At 43.0% G+C, this 12,533-nt stretch overlaps 1 long non-coding RNA gene across 1 annotated transcript; it reads right to left on the reverse strand.

Moving 5' to 3' along the window:
* Positions 1 to 3,022: 3,022 nt before the first annotated feature.
* On the reverse strand, positions 3,023 to 4,399 carry LOC132113193 (uncharacterized). Its single transcript, XR_009425110.1, has 3 exons — positions 4,364 to 4,399; positions 4,179 to 4,283; positions 3,023 to 3,145 (listed from the first exon to the last, which is right to left on the reverse strand). It is a non-coding gene; the product is annotated as an uncharacterized LOC132113193 (long non-coding RNA).
* Between the last annotated feature and the right edge of the window lie 8,134 nt (positions 4,400 to 12,533).

The raw sequence follows: 12,533 nt of genomic DNA on the forward strand, positions 1-12,533 counted from the left end.
TGATCAACAGCCAATGCTTCAAAACATACCTATCCAACATGCTTAGGGGTCAGTAAACCGAATACATGTAAGGTTCAATAAAAGTGTGTCAATAATACACATTAGGACTGAGCAGATGGTCAAATATACGAGCTATTGGCAACTGAAAATGTACCTTCTCCAACAGGTCTTCTATATTAGGATTTTAATTGAGACAGCTTTACACCTCTGATACTGATGATTTTGCTTAGTAGCTCCACATAGTTCCCAAACTGAAGGGAATTCAGGGAGCTGCAATAATATCAGTGAAATGAGTGTCAAAGGTGAATCTGTGAGGTGAGATCTTGGATGGTGTGACACATTAATCATATTTAAGTGCTTAGACGTTATCACCTCTGAACATGAAGCTTAATTGCTGCATCTGCATGATACGTTCACCTGTGACAGATACAAACTGAAAATCTTCTTGGAAAGTCTCTGAAAATCAGGTTTCAAAGGTGAGGGTTAAGCAAAACCTGTTAGGAATATCAGAACAATTTCTTTAAGTAACCATAACCCATGATTTCTTCTGACACATTACATGCTTTGAAGATTATAACAGCAGCATGGGGCTAATGCAGCACAGGGATAATATTGTAAATCACCTTCATTTCGTCAATCAAAAGAGAATCTTTACTTTTAAATCATAGTTTATTAACATTATGAACCCTTAAAAGCTACAGTTTGATCACGTCTTACTCTGACAAATGATCTACAGTAGATTAATTACACAGATACTCCCCCTGGATCACGTCCCTTGTTCAACTGTGTAATAACCTAAATGTTAAACTTTATACATGGATTTGTTAGTATATGTTGTCTTATCTTCGGCGGATTAGCCTTCCACCTCTGCTGACATCTCAAAAGAACATCACCCAACATCGCTTCTTGTGAAGTTTCTACAAGTTTCAAGCAGATGGTAATGAAAGCTATTATACCAAAGGAAAGTTTCTGCAGCAAACTGTTGGCTACAATAAAAGCACCAAAGACAGAGACAAAGACATTTTCAGTTTTTATAATTTAAACTTTATCAGACTTGATCCTTGATACACCTGACCTACTAATAATCCTATTACATTTTTAGAAACATTATAGAGATTAATATAGCGTGCAATATGTGCTCAGTCATTCTACCTCTACCCTAGATGTTGTATGAAATAATATTTACACTATAAATGTGCTTCACATCTGTACTATTATAGAAGATATTTGAAACTGTGGATTGCTATATTTTTGGAGTAATATGAAATGTTTGTATTCCTCATTCGTAATTGCTTTGGATATGGTTATTCACTAAACCATGCAAAATAATAACAATAAATAAATAATAAATAAAACTGGTTTTAAAGCATCTGAGTGAATTAAACAGATGAGGTTTTTAAAGGCAAAAAAACAAAAATGAAGTAATTTACTCTTAAACAAAGATATTTTTCAATAACTACAAACCGGCATGTTACATTTGGTAAATTTAAAATATAATTTAATAGAAACCAGCCATTTTGTTTTATCATCTACTGAAAGGAAAAAGAAAGATTCTTTAGTCTAACCTTTTTGTGTAAAGTGTCACAAGAAATGGATACAAACCTGTACAGTTATAATAGCAGCTCCCACACTCCATTAAATGATTTGAGATTGAAGGGAGGGTTTACGTTCACTGAGCATGATCCCAGTGTTTTATTCTGTCAGCCACAAATTGCTCTTTTGTAAGGTGGCATGAAGCCGTATGTGAAGGCTTAGTGAGAGATCAGCACAGCCTGAGGCAGTGGAAGCAGCGTATGTCACATGTGATCAAACACAATATAAGGCAGTATCACACCGCTGACTGTGGAGATCTCCCCAGGGACGCCCCTCCTTCATCCTCCCATTAAAAGAGATCATAACTATCTGTCTGACATCCAGAGGAACTAGATATTGCAAGTGGAAGTGTTTGTATGGCAGCTAAATGGTGATTCTCAGACTATTTAATCAGAATTTTTTTATATTTGTGCTCAAGAGTATAACTAAATTTGCATTATGTTAAACACATTATGGAATAACTCATAATTGCTAATGATAAAAAAAATCAATCCTTCATAAATCATTATAATATAATGATTTGGTGCTCAAATATGATCTGTTATTATTGGAGATTAATGTTGAAATGTTTTTACTGTTTAATATTTCGGTGGAAACCATATTTTTCTTTTTTCAATGGTGAGCATAACAGACTTGCTTCAAAAAAAATATTTTCAAATTGTAATTATTCTATTGACTACTGATCTACCATATTCCTTTAACTATAGAAGTTATAAAGTGGAATATAATTTGTCCAAACAATCAGAAATCAAAAACGTAATTATCAAAATATTTGTGACCAAACTGAGAGGCAGCGTGAAGTGGTTTTGGGGTCCATCAGATGGATTTATCTCTCTTTGATGCATCAAGCTCCAATGCTTTTTTTCTCATGAGTGAGCAACCAAACTTTAATTTCATCTCCCTTTCCTCCCATATATGAACCACTGTCCCCTGAACTACGCAGCACCTGGTAGCACGGCACTATCAGGGGAACCTAAGAGAACAACAGACAAAAGGCTGCATCAAACAAGAAATACCTAAAGATAAATCAATCTGTCATGATCGTTGCAACAAACTCATCGGGTTATTCTTCATGGCTGAACCCACTGCTCGCACAGCTTTTGGATTGCTGATCATTTCAGTCCATGAGTCCACAACACATGTGCTTTAAAAGAGTCTGAGAAAGAGAAAGAGGGAGGAAAACAGTGGGAGTTAAAATCCTTGTTTTTACTTGAAATGAACAACAGATATAATGAAGTGTTGTGCGTATGTGACTAACCACTCTGCATTAGGGGATAGCGATGATGGACTGGGGTTTAATGAAGTAGCACAGAAGCCAGTCCTTAAAGTCACACAATTCACCATTCAATGTTAAGTGACTCTCACGTGAAGATAAGCACTTGTGTGATCTTAAAAGGTGAGACTTCAACCGGTGGTTTTAAAGGAGCAGATGCAATCTGTGTAGAGGCAGGGTAGTTGGCAATATCTTCCCTGGTAGTCGCACAATTGGTCATGTTTCAAAAGGACCTCCTGGGCAGGGTGTTCAAATCTGCATATCTTGCACTGCATCACCCTAATCAGAAAAAAAAAAAAACAATACAGCGGTAACATTAGAACTAATTCTTTTGACAACAAAAGATTTTATTTTATTTTTTACCACAAGGGATACATTAATTCATTGCTGGAGAACAATATAAAATAACAACTTAAAGGGATAGTTCACCCAAAAATCATAAATTATGTTATTAATAACTCACCCTCATGTCTTTCCAAACCAGTAAGACCTCCATTTATCTTCAGAACACTGGTTAAAAAAGATCCGGTTACATCGAATGATTCGTTCGCAAACCGGATATCACAAACTGCTTTGTTTTGAACTCTCTCACAACAGACATGGAAGAGAAAACAATGCTGAATGAAGTCATAGTTTTTGCTATTTTTGGACCAAAATGTATTTTCGATCCTTCAAAAATTCTAACTGACTCTGTGATGTCACATGGACTACTTTGAAGATGTTTTTCTTACCTTTCTGGACATGGACAGTATACCATTCACACAGCTTCAGTGGCGGGACTGAGAGCTCTCGGACTAAATCTAAAATATCTTAAACTGTGTTCCGAAGATAAATGGAGGTCTTACTGGTTTGGAACGACATGAGGGTGAGTTATTAATGACATAATTATGATTTTTTTGGTGAACTATCCCTTTAAAGTACTATCTAAAAGCAAGCAAGTTGGTTAAACGAATATCAAATAAAAAAATACAATTTAAGCTTTACAATAGCTCTTAAGTTATTAGCATTTTTAAAACATACAGATTTATAGTACACCTAGCAAACATAAGCACATAAATTTAAAATAAGTTAAATGAAGAACTTATTATTATTATTTCATCTTTGAGACGAAAACACACAAGCTTATTTTATACGATTACATTTTTTTCAACTTTTTTTTATTAATACACTTACAACTTAAATAACCTTATTCAAAACTCAAAGGCACCCACACAACTGTACAAAATGAACCTATTATAAACAAATAAAGAAAACTCTATATCCTTAACAATAATTAAATCCTTTTAATTAATATATATAAAACAGTGCTTACCTAAGTCATGATACTGTCGGGAAAAAAAGCCACCGAATGACTTAAAGACTTCTCGAAGATGAAGCAGGAGAGGTCGAACTGACCAGTTTGGAGCCACCTAAGCAGCTGTACAGAAGCACATATTGTGAACAAATACCATTCAGACCTTATTGTTAATTATTCTCATAGCCTGCATAGAACATTACCTGCCAGAGCGATTGCACTGTCGAGAAAAAAAAAACCCTTGCTCTCGTCTGACCCTAGGCAACTCGAAGACGAAGCAGGAAAACTGAACTGTGACTAACTTGCCGCCACCTACACTGTTGTAAAGATGTGCATATTGTGAACAAATTTCATTCAAATCATGGCTTAAACTGATACACAAAGAACCACCACTTACCGGAGTGATAACAATGACGGACCAACGTTAACAGGGCGCCTAAAACTCTAAAACGGCATACAAAAGCACATATTTTGAACAAACATATTTCAACTCTTATGGTAAATATTATATAGAGAACAGCACCTACCGGAGAGATTAACTTACACTGTCCGGCAGAAAAAAAAGGCGACGTCTGACCTGAGGCAACAATAAGACCAGGCGGGAAAATTTTACTGACTAACTTGCCGCCACCTAGCGCATATTGTGAACAAACTTCGTTTAAATCATATCGTGAATTGATACACATAGAACTACACTTACCAGAGCGACCACAATGAGGGAATAAACAGACGCCGCTTAAGGAAACTCGAAAATGAAACAGGAGAAATTAAAATGGCGTTGTTTATAAAAAAGCGATCGAACTGCACATGCTCATCAGCCTTTGTGGGCAATACTAATAACCAACTTAAAGTTGTTAGTTGTTCTAACTTGAAATATTAATTTGGTGTAACAAATAGATCTAAATTTCTATTTAACTTACATTTCTGTGTTATCTCAACTTTTTTAATGTTAAATTGTTGAATTAACTTTAAAAACTGAGTTTGTAATACAAACTGTAAGTTGGATTTTTTTACAGTCTACACAAAGAAAAACTTGTTAAAAATGCACTGTATATGCAGATTAATTTGTGGATCCTCTGCAGTGTATGGGTGCCGTCAGCATGAGAGTTCAAACAGCTGATAAAAACATCATAATAATCAATACGACTCCATCAATAAATGTCTTGTGAAGCATGTGATGTTTTGAGCGATTCGAATCGTTTTGCGAAACAAAAGGTTCAGTTGATTCTGAATTCAAATAGCTTCGTTTCCCTCACTACTAGCAGCTCTACGTGGTTCCGTGATTTTGCCAAATAAGACATGTTCCTGGATCAACATCTTTTGTTGATCCTGGATCAACATTACTTACCAATAGACTAAACTAAACGTAATCCCTACCCCTAAACCTTACCCTAATCTCTAAAATCAGAGGGAAGTGATAGTTGAATCCCAAATAACCAATCAAAATTGAGGGACAGCTTTTCAGGAAATATTTGTTTCAGGCTTAAGATCAAGATTAGCTGCTTCTACACACTTGTTAATCAGCTATCATTTTACACAGATTTTAGGAATAAATTATGGGTAGAGTTAGGTCTAGGTTTTGGACAATAATGTTCCCTGGTAGTCTCACAATTGGTCATGTTTCAAAAGGACCTCCTGGGCAGGGTGTTCAAATCTGCATATCTTGCACTGCATCACCCTAATCAGAAAAAAAAAAAACAATACAGCGGTAACATTAGAACTAATTCTTTTGGCAACAAAAGATTTTATTTTATTTTTTACCACAAGGGATACATTAATTCATTGCTGGAGAACAATATAAAATAACAACTTAAAGGGATAGTTCACCCAAAAATCATAAATTATGTTATTAATAACTCACCCTCATGTCGTTCCAAACCAGTAGGACCTCCATTTATCTTCAGAACACAGTTTAAGAACACTGGTTAAAAAAGATCCGGTTACATCGAATGATTCGTTCGCAAACCGGATATCACAAACTGCTTTGTTTTGAACTCTCTCACAACAGACATGGAAGAGAAGACAATGCTGAATAAAGTCATAGTTTTTGCTATTTTTGGACCAAAATGTATTTTCGATCCTTCAAAAAATTCTAACTGACCCTGTAATGTCACATGGACTACTTTGAAGATGTTTTTCTTACCTTTCTGGACATGGACAGTATACCATTCACACAGCTTCAGGGGAGGGACTGAGAGCTCTCGGACTAAATCTAAAATATCTTAAACTGTGTTCCGAAGATAAATGGAGGTCTTACTGGTTTGGAACGACATGAGGGTGAGTTATTAATAACATAATTATGATTTTTTTTGGTGAACTATCCCTTTAAAGTACTATCTAAAAGCAAGCAAGTTGGTTAAACGAATATCAAATAAAAAAATAAAATTTAAGCTTTACAATAGCTCTTAAGTTATTAGCATTTTTAAAACATACAGATTTATACTACACCTAGCAAACATAAGCACATAAATTTAAAATAAGTTAAATGAAGAACTTATTATTATTATTTCATCTTTGAGACGAAAACACACAAGCTTATCTTATACGATTACATTTTTTTCAACTTTTTTTTATTAATACACTTACAACTTAAATAACCTTATTCAAAACTCAAAGGCACCCACATAACTGTACAAAATGAACCTATTATAAACAAATAAAGAAAACTCTATATCCTTAACAATAATTAAATCCTTTTAATTAATATATATAAAACAGTGCTTACCTAAGTCATGATACTGTCGGGAAAAAAAGCCACCGAATGACTTAAAGACTTCTCGAAGATGAAGCAGGAGAGGTCGAACTGACCAGTTTGGAGCCACCTAAGCAGCTGTACAGAAGCACATATTGTGAACAAATACCATTCAGACCTTATTGTTAATTATTCTCATAGCCTGCATAGAACATTACCTGCCAGAGCGATTGCACTGTCGAGAAAAAAAAACCCTTGCGCTCGTCTGACCCAAGGCAACTCAAAGACGAAGCAGGAAAACGTCTCAGGTTACGAATGTAACCATGGTTCCCTGAGAGGGAACGAGACACTGCGTCCTCTGAGAGGACACTATGGGGGACACCTCGTCGTGACCTGTGTCTGAAGCATACTTTGAAAAACGCCAACGTGTTGGCCGGCGACAGCCTCTGACGTCACTACCAGCGCGACTATAAATACGCGCCCGTAGGACCCGTCAATATCTTCTTCGTGAAGCTTGCGTCCGAAGCATGGCAGGGAGCTAGAGGACGCAGTGTCTCATTCCCTCTCAGGGAACCATGGTTACATTCGTAACCTGAGACGTTCCCTTTCAAGGGAACTTCGAACTGCGTCCTCTGAGGGGACACTATGGGGAACAGTATACCCACGCCGCCATGCTGAGGGGAGTGCAGACCAGAATCATGGCAAACACTAAGTACCAACTCTACCGCTTTTCTCTTCACCGGGAGTCGCCCCTGGGACGGTCTGACGGCTGCCTTATGACATTATCCCTTACGGCCAAAGGCCTAAGCTACATATCCAACTTATCCTGTAGGGCCCTGGCCCGGGGTAGAGCTAAAGGCTTGGAATCACAGAGATTCCTTTAAAGGGATACGGCTAAAAGCCTGGCACTTTCCTCTACCAAGTCTTTGCCTGTCACACAGGGGCTACTGCTAGCTTTCGCAAAACCTGCCGAAAGGGCTGTCCCCACAGCACTCTAGTAGCGGCGCCCTGTTCTAGATAGGTATTCGAGGATACCTAGGTGGAGTGGTGCCCAAGATGAACGGGGCTTAAACCAACTCAAGAAAGGGCACGAAGCAGCAGCGCGAAGCCCTTACCATCTAGGGATTTTAGAAAGAACGCAGAGACTAGCGTGCGAACTTACCACAATGTGGATTTCAGAAAGTGCGCAAAGACTCCCGTGCACACTTACCATAACATGGATTTACAAATACTGTTCTAAGGAGGGGCTCTCGTGGAACTCTGTCAGAGCAGCTCGCAGAAGAGTGGCCCGGGAGCAGAGCAATTGGAGGCCTCAGCCCCTGCCTCAGCAGGATGCCTGCTCTCACAGAGCGTCTCAAACAGTATGTGGTACTGGAGCGCTCTGAAGAACCGGGAATCAGTCTCCCAAAAGAGGAAGACTCCGAGCTCCGAGCAGCATGCTCATAGGTGACCCTTTCAGAAAAGGGGAGCGCTGCTGAACTACCCGAGAATTGCCCACACAGCCCCCCGAAGTTGAGGGGGCTTGGGGTGTACAATAAGTACACACCGGTTGGATGAAGCCCAAGGAACACCGGGGCGAATCATCCCAAGAAAGGGAACGAAGCGGAGCGCGTAACCCTTACCATACAGGATTTTAGAAAGCGCGCAGAGTCTTGCGTGCACACTTACCACTTTACGTGGACTTCAGAAAGTGCGCAGAGACTTGCGTGCACACTTACCACTTTACGTGGATTTCAGACAGTGCGCAAAGCGTTAACGTGCACACTGACCACCATGTGGATTTGAGAAAGTACACAGGCAAGCGTGTGTACTGAAAGGTTACCTGACAACCACAGTATGTGGGAGCTCACATTCAGAGAGGCCTGTGAAGCCTGCTACCTGATAACCACAATATGTGGGAGTTCACCTACAGAGAGGCCTAGAGAGGCCTACTATCTGTTACCAGATAACCACCTCAGTGGAAACTGAAAGCAATATGGAACTCGACTCCAGGGAGGCCTGGTGAGGCCTACTACCTGACAACCACAAATCGCGGGAGCTCGTTTTTTAGGAAGCGCACAGTATGTGGGAGCTAAATCTCCAGGGAGGCCTGGTGAGGCCTATTACCTGGCAACCACAGTATGTGGGAGCTCTTCTTCAGAGAGACCTGATGAAGCCTACTATCTGAAAACCACAATGTGCTATTTAGTGGAACGCACAATATGTGGGAGCTAAATCTCCAGGGAGGCCTGGTGAGGCCTACTACCTGGCAACCACAGTATGTGGGAGCTCGTCTTCAGAGAGACCTGATGAAGCCTACTATCTGAAAACCACAATGTGCTATTCCGTAGAAATGCATAGTATGTGGGAGCTAAATCTCCAGGGAGGCCTGGTGAGGCCTACTACCTGGCAACCACAGTATGTGGGAGCTCGTCTTCAGAGAGACCTGGTGAAGCCTACTATCTGAAAAAGCCACAATATGCTATTTCGTGGAAACGCATAGCCTGTGGGAGCTAAATCTCCAGGGAGGCCTGGTGAGGCCTACTACCTGGCAACCACAGTATGTGGGAGCTCGTCTTCAGAGAGACCTGGTGAAGCATACTATCTGAAAAAGCCACAACATGCTATTCTGTGGAAACGCATAGTATGTGGGAGCTAAATCTCCAGGGAGGCCTGGTGAGGCCTACTACCTGGCGACCACCGAATGTGGGAGCTCACCTTCAGAGAGACCTGGTGAAGCCTACTATCTGAAAACCACAATATGCTATATAGAGGAGACGCACAGTATGTGGGAGCTAAATCTCCAGGGAGGCCTGGTGAGGCCTACTACCTGGCAACCACAGTAAGTGGGAGCTCGTCTTCAGAGAGACCTGATGAAGCCTACTATCTGAAAAAACCACAATATGCTACCCCGTGGAAACGCATAGTATGTGGGAGCTAAATCTCCAGGGAGGCCTGGTGAGGCCTACTACCTGGCGACCACAGAACGTGGGTGCTCACCTTCAGAGAGACCTGGTGAAGCCTACTATCTGAAAGGACCACAATATGCTATTTAGTGGAGACGCACAGTATGTTGGAGCCAAATCTCCAGGGAGGCCTGGTGAGGCCTACTACCTGGCAACCACCGTATGTGGGAGCTCACCATCAGGGAGGCCTGATGAAGCCTACCACCTGATAACCACAATATGTGGGAGTCCACCCAGCCCCTCATGTTGAGGGAAGCGATGCTTGAGGTGCATAACAAATACACACTGGTTGGATGAAGCCCAAGGAACACCGGGGGCGAATCATCCCAAGAAAGGGAACGAAGCGGAGCGCGTAACCCTTACCATACAGGATTTTAGAACGTGCGCAGAGTCTTGCGTGCACACTTACCACTTTACGTGGATTTCAGACAGTACGCAAAGCGTTAACGTGCACACTGACCACTATGTGGCTTTGAGAAAGTGCACAGGCAAGCGTGTGTACAGAGAGGTTCCAAAGCATCGCAGAGGCGCTGGATCGCACGGGAGCGGTGAGCTCCAACCCTCTTTTCTAGGCGAGGGGAGCATCACCTGAGGCAGTAAATACAGAGCTTCTTGCTGTAACCACCACCTCCCCGGATGCGCCAGGCGTCCAGGCGGCCCCTCAGGGTGACCTGGCCGGACATCTATGGAATTCCCTGCAGTGCTGTGCCAATTCTTTGGCCACCTAGCTACTGTAAAGGAAACTCACAGAGATTGTTAGTAGACATATAACCACCAGCAACATAACGTCCATAAACAGGTAGAGCAAGGGTTACGTACTCACCCACCCTCCTGTACTGGAGTCCCGCTGCGGCGCGCCCCCTTCTGGTCCGGACCGTCAGTAAGGCGGTTGCTATGAACATAGAACCAACCAAAACATCATAGGTCCAGAAAGGAGACTGTTATGTGAGAGACCGTCCACCTAACCTCGATCAAGTGGAAAGCTGGTGGCTACAGGGGAATTAGGCAGGGGAGGACAAAAAACAGAGGTTAAAAACAGAGGTTAAAAACATCCGGAGCTACTAGGTCATCCTACCGCTCTGACCCGGGCGAGGACGCTGCCTCATCCGAATCACGTCCCTCAGACCCTGCTTACCGCTCCGTGACCCGCGGTTCCTCTTGCCCCTGCCCTTAGGCGGGGGAGGAGCGCGAGCCGCAACACTAGCCTTCTGCGCCCCTCTACGACCCTCAGATCGAGATGGGCCAGGACCCCTGATTTGCTCGGGCTCGGACCTGGACCTTCGTGGAATGAAGGATTTAAAGGCCGCTGAGCGCGCCCTTGCCTCCCTGAACTTCCCGACCACCATCTCGATGGAGGTACCAAAAAGCTCAGAAGGCGAGACCGGAGCATCGACAAGAAACCCCCTTTCTTCCTTCCCGATGTCAGCCAGGTTCACCCACAGATGTCTCTCCGTCACCACCATGGCCGCCATAGACCTGCCCATGGCGGAGGCGGCCTGCTTGGTAGCTCGGAGAGAGAGGTCTGTGGTGCGGCGCAGCTCGGCTACCTGGTCAGGTGAAAGGCCCTCACCTGTATCCAGGTCCTTCAGCAGGTCAGCCTGGTAGGCCTGGAGCACCGGCATCGTGTGCAGTGAAGCGTATGACCTGCCATTTAAGCGGGATGTATCTTGGAGGGGCTTAGATGGCAAAGCGGGAGATTTAAGAGAGGACGTTTGCCCCACAGAGAGATAGCAAGCCAGCGTCTCTTCTACAGGGGGCATCTTCTCATAGCCGTTCTCATGCAAGCCCTCGATATTAGCATAGCTCGTATGCTGAAACCGGTGGATGCGAGAGGAAAACGGCCTCTTCCATTCCTTTTCGACTTCTGCATGTAAGTCAGGCAAGAATGGAAGGCTCACCTGGGCTGGAGGGCTATGGTCAGACAAGTACCGCTCAGCGAGGCGACCTCGTGGCGCCACCTTGCTGGCACGCTTCCATGGCAAATCTGATTTTGCCGTGGCGCGATCCATAACCTCTAACAGCTCCTCATACGCGGGACAGGAGGATTGAGAAGGCTCAGCCTCAGCTTCTTCACCACTCTCAGACATCTCCTGCTCTTCCTGGGTAGAACCCAGCAGAGCACTAACTTCAGTGTCAGAATGGGTTAATGATACCACATCTGCCTCCCGAAGTTCGCTCTCGTTCGCCGCCGGAGAGTGTGAAAAGGAAGGTCCCTCTCTACACTCCTCACCGAGATCCATTTGTGATCCCCACGAGCTCATTCTCCTCCGTGCCTCGGCAACGGCGGGACCTGAGCCGCGGGATCCAGATGGCTGTCCCTCTTTCCTCGAAAAGAGAGACAAACGAGAGTGGAGCTTTCTCAGAGAGAAACGCCCGCAGTGCACGCAGACCGCCCCCTCAAGGACATCGCGCGCGTGCTCTTCGCCCAAACAAGAGACGCAAAGAGTGTGCGTGTCATCGGGTGTCAGATAACACTGACACGGATGCACACACTGTCTAAACGCCTTGCTAGTGGAAGCCATGATGAAAACAGTAATAGATCGCTCTTACCGTTTTGGTCGTTTCTCAGATGCACGCTTCAAACAAAACAGTCAACTGAAGACGAAGAAGATGTTGACGGGTCCTACGGGCGCATATTTATAGTCGCGCTGGTAGTGACGTCAGAGGCTGTCGCCGGCCAACACGTTGGCGTTTTTCAAAGTATGCTTCAGACACGGGTCACGACGAGGTGTCCCC

The sequence above is a fragment of the Carassius carassius genome, chromosome 32 (assembly GCF_963082965.1).
Source record: "Carassius carassius chromosome 32, fCarCar2.1, whole genome shotgun sequence".
NCBI classification, from domain to species: domain Eukaryota; kingdom Metazoa; phylum Chordata; class Actinopteri; order Cypriniformes; family Cyprinidae; genus Carassius; species Carassius carassius.